Source organism: Cherax quadricarinatus, chromosome 6, assembly GCF_038502225.1.
Source record: "Cherax quadricarinatus isolate ZL_2023a chromosome 6, ASM3850222v1, whole genome shotgun sequence".
NCBI lineage: Eukaryota > Metazoa > Arthropoda > Malacostraca > Decapoda > Parastacidae > Cherax > Cherax quadricarinatus.
In genome coordinates, this window is record NC_091297.1 from 43,969,055 (window position 1) to 43,979,095 (window position 10,041).

Here is a 10,041-nt window from a genome sequence, read left to right on the forward strand (position 1 = left end):
TCGTCGTCAGTCACCGTATCATCCAACCAAGATTCAGAGATGGTTATAACTGCCGCCCTAATTTTGTTAGCTAGAATCCTAATCTCTGCCAATTTAGGAAGAAGTGATCTTGCATTGACATGAATAAAGTGAAGGCCTGTTTTCATAAAACAATCATAATCATCAATATATGGCAATGGGTCATTTGTATTAAAATTAGGTAAATCAATGTCATCACTGCTAAAGGGTAACTGCCAAAGTGCATTTGTTACACACAAAATGAATTCTGGCACCGTTGCTATAATTGTACATACATCCATCATGCACCCACCCCTTACACATTTTACACAAGGTGCCTTTTCTGTTTTTCATGCGTACTTTAGTACAGTGTATGCATATGACACAGCTTGGAGGTATAATATTTTGGCCCAAGCCCACTCCTTAGGCCTTTGAGGCAATCTACCATCCTTCCTTAAGAACTTTTGAACTGACAGACATTTCCGTGTTCGGGTTAATAATGTGCTCTCCCCGGACTTTATCCAAGCTGAAGGTGTCCCCCAGGGATGTGTTCTGAGCACAACACTTTTTCTCCTTGCTATAAATGATTTGGCTTCTAGTCTTCCATCTAATATTTGGTCATCACTCTATGTTGATGACTTCGCTATTGCCTGTGCAGGCGCTGACTGTCATCTCATTACAGTTTCACTCTAGCATGCGGTCGACCGTGTTTCCAATTGGGCTCCCACACATGGGTTTAAATTTTCCAGTACCAAAACTCACCAAATTACTTTCAGTAGACGCTCTGTCATCTCCGATCATCCTTTATACCTCTATGGCACCCGTTTCCCTGAACGGGATACAGTCAGGTTTCTAGGCCTCCTCTTTGACCGTAGGTTATCCTAGAAATCTCACATTACCTCTCTGAAGGCAACGTGTCACAGCTGGCTGAACCTTCTTAAAACCCTTGCTCATCTTTCATGGGGAGCTGATTGTCTAACTCTCCTTCGCCTACCTTCCACCCTCATTTTATCGAAACTTGACAATGGTGACCAGACCTATTCAGCTGCCTATCCTCTTACTCTAGCCTCAACACTATTCATCACCAAGGATTGCGTTTATACCTTGGTGCTTTTCACTCTTTCCCTGTTGAGAGCCTCTATGCAGAAGCAAACGTTCCATCCTTATCCGATCTCCATGATGCCCATTGCCTTCGCTACTATGTGCGCTCTCATGATCTCCGCAATCCTTCCATTTATAGAATGGTCACCGATATTAGTAGACATTATTTGTTCGCCGCTCCTGTTTGCTCCGTCCGTTCTCTCTTCGCCTACATTCACTCTCGTCTTCTCTTCAATTTCCACCTTTCTATGTTCATGTAGCATCTCACTTTTTCCTACCCCCCTGGGAAGTTCCAGCTGTTCGAGTCTGTTCTTTCTCACTCCCTTGCTCGAAAGCCTAACTGTCTATGGTAGCTTCTCGCTCTCTTTTTCTTGACCACTTCCACTCTCATTCTCATGCCATTGCAGTGTACACAGATGGCTCTAAGTCTTCTGACGGCACAGGATTCGCAGCAGTGTTTCCGCACAGCGTCGTACAAGGGCATTTACTATCTTTGGCTAGTATCTTTACTGCTGAATTGTATGCCATTCTTGCAGCACTTATCCGTATTGCATTTATGCCTGTGTCATCATTTGTGGTTGTCTCAGACTCCCTTAGTGCTTTACAGGCTATACAGAAATTTGAAACGCCTCACCCCTTAGTCCTCCATATCCAACTTTGGCTACACCGCATCTCTATCAAGCATAAAGATATTGTTTTTTGTTGGGTCCCTGGTCATGTTGACGTACAGGGCAATGAACAGGCAGACACTGCTGTGCAGTCAGCAGTATATGACCTACCAGTTTCATATAGAGGTGTTCCATTTATGGACAATTTTGCTGCAGTAGCTACCCACCTTCACATTCGTTGGCAACAACGTTGGTCTACTATGCTCGGTAACAAACTTCAGTCTATTAAACCGAGTATAGGTTACTGGCCGTCTTCTTGTCACCAGTGCAGAGGTTGGGAGACTACTCTCTCCCATCTCCGCATTGGCCATACTCGTCTTACTCTTGGATATCTCATGGAGAGGTGCCCTGCTCCTCTCTGTGAGAATTGTCAGGTTCCATTATCGGTCAGCCACTTTCTGTTAGACTGCCCACTTTATCAACGAGCATGCAGTTTACCTCCAACGTCATCTTTGCTCTGCTGCTCTCTCTTTACCTTCCCTTCTCGCTGATGGACCCACCTTTCATCCAGACTCTCTCATTGACTTTTTGACAACAACTGACTTACTTCACAAACTCTGATGATACCTTCAGCCCTTTCTATCTCGATCTCTTGCTATCCTCTACCCTGCACTATCCCCTGCCCCACTGTTTTCTGTAACCTACTGATTGCCCCTCCCCTCTTCTGCCACCCAATACCCTCGCTTCCTTTCCTACCCTACAGCGCTGTATAGCCCTTGTGGTTTAGCACTTCTTTTTGATTATAATAATAATATCCTGGAAACCTCACATTACCTCTCTGAAGGCAACTTATCACAGCCAGCTGAACCTTCTTAAAACCCTTGCTCATCTTTCATGGGGAGCTGATCGTCGAACTCTCCGGTTATGGTGACCAGATCTATTTAGCGGTCTCTCCTGCTACCCTCTCTAGCCTTAACTCCATTTATCACCAAGGATTACGTTTATGCCTTGGTGCTTTTCGCTCTTTCCCTGTTGAGAGCCTCTATGCAGAAGTGAATGTTCTAACTTTATCCGATCGGCGTGATACCCATTGCCTTCACTACTATGTATGCTCTCATGATCTCCGCGATCCTTCCATTTATAGAATGGTCACCGATATTAGTAGATATTATTTGTTCGCTGCCCCTATTTGCTCCGTCCCTTCTCCCTTCGCCTACATTCTCTCTTGTCTTCTCTTCAATTACCACCTTTATATGTTTATGTAGCATCTCACTTTTCCCTACCCCCCTGGGAAGTTCCAGCTGTTCGAGTCTGCTCTTTCTCACTCCCTTGCTCGAAAGCCCAACTGTCTACTGTAGCTTCCCGCTCTCTTTTTGTTGACCACTTCCACTCTCATTCTCATGCCTTAGCAATGTACACAGATTGCTCTAAGTCTTCTGACGGAGTAGGATTCACAGCAGTGTTTCTGGACAGCGTCGTACGAGGGCATTTACTATCTTTGGCTAGTATTTTTACTGCTGAATTGTATGTCATTCTTGCAGCACTTGTCCATATAGCATCTATGCCCGTGTCATCATTTGTGGTTGTCTCAGACTCCCTTAGTGCTTTACAAGCTATACAGAAATTTGATACACCTCACCCCTTAGTCCTCCGTATCCAACTTTGGCTATGCCGCATCTCTACCAAGCATAAAGATGTTGTTTTTTGTTGGGTCCCTGGTCATGTTGACGTACAGGGTAATGAACAGGCAGACACTGCTGCGCGGTCAGCAGTACATGATCTGCCAGTTTCATATAGAGGTGTTCCATTTACAGACAATTTTGCAGCAATAGCTAACCACCTTCACACCCGTTGGGAACAACATTGGTCTACTCTGCTCGGTAACAAACTTCAGTCTAATAAAACGAGTATAGGTTACTGGCCGTCTTCTTGTCACCAGTGTCGAGGTTGAGAGACTACTCTCTCCCTTCTTCGCATTGGTCATACTCATCTTACTCTTGGATATCTCATGGAGAGGTGCCCTGCTCCTCTCTGTGAGAATTGTCAGGTTCCATTATCGGTCAGCCACATTCTATTAGACTGCCCACTTTATCAACGAGCATGCAGAATATACCTCCAACGTCGTCTTCGCTCCGCTGCTCTCTCTCTACCTTCCCTTCTCATTGATGGACCCACCTTTCATCCTGACTCTCTCATTGACTTTTTGACAACTGACTGACTTCACAAACTCTGATACCTTCAGCCCTTTCTACCTCAATCTCTTGCTGCCCTTTACCCCTGCACTATCCCCTGCCCCGCTGTTTTCTGTAACCTACTGATCATCCCTCCCCCCTTCTGCCGCCCAATACCCTCACTTCCTTTCTTACCCTGCAGCGCTGTATAGCCCTTGTGGCTTAGCGCTTCTTTATGATTATAATAATAATAATTGTAATTCTGGCCAGTATTATCATCATATATTTAGGTAGAGGGGGGTTCTGTACATGACACACAGTAATCTCCAGACTAATTGGTGAGTGTTATGATTATAAATTCTCCTCCTGTTATAGAAATGTATATATGTAATCATTTATTAATTTTAATACACAGTCCACAAATTTATATTAAATTTTACCAGAATTCCTGGTGATGTACATTTCATTTGTAATTAATGTAGGTCTGAAGCAACTTGTGGAGAGATATATTATGGTAGGTATCGAAGGGAAACATTTTTTGCGATCTAGGTGTCCTAAAAATTCCTACTTGTCTCTGTAACTTTGATAAATAATAATTATCTTTGTTACCATTTACTGGTATGTATCTAATGAGATACATCCAGGTAAATATAATTTTCCACATTTTTCAAAATTATATAATAAACACGATACATAACATATAAAGATGATAAATACACCCCACAGTAGAATAAATAAACATAAATACGAGATGTGGGAGCCAGACTTCTGTGAGTGACTACATATTAGTATTAATCACCAAATCTCATTAAATGTCATATATTACGCTATTGTACATATTTTCATTAATCCATCTATGATATTTTTTTCAAAATTATATAATAAACACGATACATAATATATAAAGATGATAAATGCACCCCACAGTAGAATAAATATACATAAATATGAGATGTGGGAGCCAGATAACTTGTACAAGTTAGTTTAATATGTTTATTATGCACCCCATACCCATCCTGTGGGCGGTAGTCAAAAGATTACAGAGGTAGATAATGGGTCCAGGGACTGGACCTCAAAGTTTTGTTAGATGAGCAAGTTGCAAAGGTAATGAATCCTGTAAGAATGGTTACTTACGTTTATACATGGCTACACTCATGAACAAATTATAGAGTACTGAGCAATTCACACTTCCACACCCGATCACAACTGTAATGAGTTATTGGGGCAAATATTGATTGTTGAGTCACACACACACACTCACACTCCCCAACCCCAGTACACCTCCCAGATCACAGTCTTAGAAAAGAAGTTGAAGGTGTGGTATACAAATGCAGACGGAATAACAAATAAGTATTAGAAGTGGCACGAAAGAATCAAGGAGACATCCCCAGACATAATAGCACTCACAGAAACAAAATTCACCAGAATAATAACAGATTCAATCTTTCCATCCAGATATTAAATCCTCAGGAAAGGCAGAGGGAGGAGAGGGGGAGGAGGAGTTGCACTGCTCATTAAAAACCAGTGGGGTTTTGAGAAAATGGAAGGAATGGATGGCATGGGCGAAAGGGACTACTTAGTAGGAAGAATCCAGTCTGAGGGACATAAGGTGATAATTGTAGTAATGTACAACCCACCACAGAACTGCAGGAGGCGAAGAAAAGAATACAATGAGAGCAACAGAGCAATGGTCGACACACTAGCCGAGGTGGCCAGGAGAGCACACATGGGGGAAGCAAAGTTACTAGTTGTGGGTGATTTCAATCACAAGGAGATTGACTGGGAAAACCTGGAGCCCCACGGGGGTCCCGAAACCTTGAGAGCCAAGATGATGGATGTGGTACTGGAAAACCTAATGCATCAACATGTCAGAGACACTACCAGAGAGAGAGAGGAGAGTATGAACCAGCAAGACTGGACCTTGTATTCACCATGAGTAGTTCAGACATCGAGGATATCATGTATGAAAGGCCCCTGGGAGCTAGTGATCATGTGGCTCTGTGCTTCGACTACATAGTTGAGCTCCAAGTGGAGAGAGTAGCAGGAATAAGGTGGGGAAAACCAAACTACAAAAGGTGGAACTACTCAGGCATGAGGAACTTCCTTCAAGACATTCAGTGGGAGAGGGAACTGACAGGAAAACCAGTACAAGAAATGATGGACTATGTGGCAACAAAATGCAAGGAGGTAGAGGAGTGGTTTGTTCTCAAGGGAAACAGAAATAATGGGAAGAACGGAACGAGTCCTTGGTTTACCCAAAGGTGTAGGGAGGCAAAAACTAGGTGTACTAGAGAATGGAAAAGGTACAGAAGACAGAGAACTCAGGAAAACAAAGAGATTAGCCGAAGAGCCAGAAACGAATGTGCACAGATAAGAAGGGAGGCTCAGCGACAATATGAAAATGACATAGCATCGAAAGTCAAGACTGTCCCGAAGCTGTTGTACAGCCACACCAGGAGGAAAACAACAGTCAAGGACCAGGTAATCAGACTGAGGAAGGGTGATGGGGAATTCACAAGAAACGACCGAGAGGTATGTCAGGAGCTCAACACGAGATTTAAAGAAGTATTTACAGTGGAAACCAGTAGGACTCCAGGAAATCAGAACAGGGGGGTACACCAGCAAGTGCTGGATGAGGTACATATAACCAAGGAGGTGAAGCTGCTATGAGAACTTGACACCTCAAAGGCGGTGGGACCAGACATCTCTCCATGGGTCCTTAAAGAGGGAGCAGAGATATTGTATGTGCCATTAACAAAGATCTTCAACACATCATTTGAAACTGGGCAACTCCCTGAGGTATGGAAGATGGCAAATGTAGTCCCAATTTTTAAAAAGGGAGACAGACATGAGGCACTAAACTACAGACCTGTATTACTAATGTGTATAGTATGGAAGGTCATGGAGAAGATCGTCAGGAGGAGAGTGGTGGAGCACCTGGAAAGAAACAAGTGTATAATTGACAACCAGCACGGTTTCAGGGAAGGAAAATCCTGTGTCACAAACCTACTAGAGTTTTATGGCAAGGTGACAGAAGTAAGACAAGAGAGAGAGGGGTGGATCGGCTGCATTTTTTTTTGGACTGCAAGAAGGCCTTCGACACAGTTCCTCACAAGAGGTTACTGCAAAAGCTAGAGGATCAGGCACACATAACAGGAAAGGCACTGCAATGGATCAGAGAATACCTGACAGGGAGGCAACAACGAGTCATGGTACGTGATGAGGTGTCAGAGTGGGAGCCTGTGACAAGCAGGGTTCCACAGGGGTCAGTCCTAGGACCTGTGCTGTTCTTGGTATATGTGAACGACATAACGGAAGGGATAGACTCAGAAGTGTCCTTGTTTGCAGATGATGTGAAGTTAATGAGAAGAATCAAATCGGATGAGGATCAGGCAGGACTACAAAGAGACCTGGACAGGCTACAAGCCTGGTCCAGCAACTGGCTCCTTGAGTTTAACCCTGCCAAATGCAAAGTCATGAAGACTGGGGAAGGGCAAAGATGTCATGTAGGGGGGTATTGGAACATACAGGAATATAAGTGGGGAATATGGGAGTAGGGGATTATGTCAGTAGGTAGGGGACAGGCGAGGCAGTAGGAGGGATGAGTGCGGAGGTAGGTAGGTAATGTGAGGTCACTGGTGACTAAATCTTCACCTCTCATTACTCTACACTCCACACTACTCACCCTCTCACTGCTTTAACTAAACATAAATAAATGGAAATAAGAATAAATAACGGGGACAGTGAATATTACTATTCTACTCAAACACAGTTTATTATTAAGTCCTTGTACAATAATATATTTGGGAACAGGAGTACATCATTGGGGTTTAGATAAATGGGGTGGTACACATAAGCAGTGAGACAGGGAAATACAATCAACTTGACCAAAATGAATATAACTTACAATATAGTTCAGAGGGCAGTTCACTACAGGAACTAAGCCACAGGTCCCAAGACCTACACAGCACGAGTACTGCTCCAAGCCGGTACTCTGCTCAATGTCTCCAACAGTCTCTCCTCCCGAGACTCTCCAGCTCAGCTCTGCTCCCAGGCCAGAGCTCGGCCCGAATCTCTGCTCAGGAGCTCTGCACCCCAGCAGCAGCTCCGCTCGAATCTCCTGATTCTGCTCTTCCTTGGGCTTTTATGGTGGTCCAAGCACCCTCCACAACCACGTGTACGACCTGACGCCTAGGTCTGACGCCGTCAAGAACAAAAGACCTCAGACGTGGGCGTGGCTACAGACGTTTGCCAAGGCAAGGTGTGACCATATAATTGGTTAAATTAGGTCTCCCCAGAGACCTCACAAGCCCAGCTGAACTACATCACATCCCCCTTTCTCCCCCAATTTAAAATATCTGAGAACTAGGACAATTTGTCCTAAGTTATTAGACTATTTTAATCCTAACCCCTTAAATCTATTACAATACAAAGACAAAATTATACATAATACTAAATTATTCCACTACATATATTTCCCTCAACCTTCTCATCTATCACAAGGCAGTATAATCAGTACACCTCGCAATTGACCAGCATAATAGTTGCTCTCTGGTGCAAAGCCTCCTTACCCGTCATTTCTCCTTAAACCTAAATATCGGGCTCCAGTACCTTCCCTACTTCCACTAGAAATGCACTAGCCAATGCTAGTCACCCTCGCACGTTATCCATTGGGCCAAACCTCTCTAGGCTTCTATGGCATGGAAAACTGCTCCAACAGGTTGCATTCTTTCAAGTAACTGCAACTGGACCACTTCACGACCACCAAAGTCGCATTTTCGGCACACTTCACATGCACACTACAACATTTGAGCACAATTTGAGCACACATACAGAGGTACAAAAAAATACAGATAAGAGCAGCATGCCAAAGCCACTTATACTATGCATAGCATTACGGGCTGGCTTAAAATTAACTTAAGATTAACTAAGCAATGATGAAATCAGTGATAAAACATTAATGTAAACAGATTACTATAAAGCACAAGTGAGTATTACAAAGACAGGTCATATGGTTGCATTCAGTCATATGAAAATCGAGACAGGGCAGGCATCGCAGCTAAGACCCTCCATTATCCTATGCCACTACTAGGATTCACTGGCCTCATAAAACAAGGCGGCCATAAACATTTGACCGTATTCAAGGTCACCTTATTTCACAGAGGTAACACTAACACTTCTGGCAAGTCAAAGTAGGCTGGGGACATCACACACTCTCAATTGTCTCTCATGGCTGGCAGGACATCCCCGCATACCAGTCGTACAGGTCGACCAGCAAGGCAGGATACACCTCCATACCGCCCTTGATAGCAGGCTGGTCCCAGCAGCTGGAGTCCATCTCTGCGGCTCACGTCCTTCCACATCTCCGAGGATGGCAGCTCCTTCATAGTAGATTCTCCTGTCCTGGCACACCAGCCAGAATCCCTCACACACCACTGCAGCATCACTGCCATCTCCTCCTAAGCTAGGCAGCATCGCAGCATCACAGCACGGCCACAGCATATCCATCATCACAGCACGGCCGTATCACAGCAGCACACAGCACGGCCGTATCACAGCAGCACACAGCATGGCCACAGCATCGCAGCACGGCTACAGCATCGCAGCACGGTCCCAGGATCACAGCACGGCCGCAGCATCTCAACATCACAGCACGGCCGCAGCATCTCAACATCACAGCAGCACACAGCACGGCCACAGCATCGCAGCACGGCTACAGCATCTCTGCACGGCCACAGCATAGCAGCACGGCTACAGCATAGCAGCAGCATCACAGCAGCCGACATCAGCAGTAGCAGGCTATGGTCAGTTGCTCGAGGTGAGGTGAGGTCACTTCAGGTCATCAACAGCAGGTGCGGTCACCCATCCCTGGCAACTGCGGGTAACTGGCGGTCCGCAGGTAATGGTCACAGAGGCTGGGTGATGCAGACACCCACTACACTGGATGACAGACCAGGGCAGCAATACATCTACTGGGGCACATCAGCTGGGTGACTGGGCATATCAGCTGGGTGACTGGGCACATCAGGTGGACAGCAATCATAGGCAACTCTTCAATGGGTGACAGTTGTGGGTGAGTCTTCCAAGGCGGGCTGGGTGGCTTCTCATTCCTCTGTAAATATTCAATTTCGGCCAGTAATTGCTTCCCCCAAAAGTCTCACCCA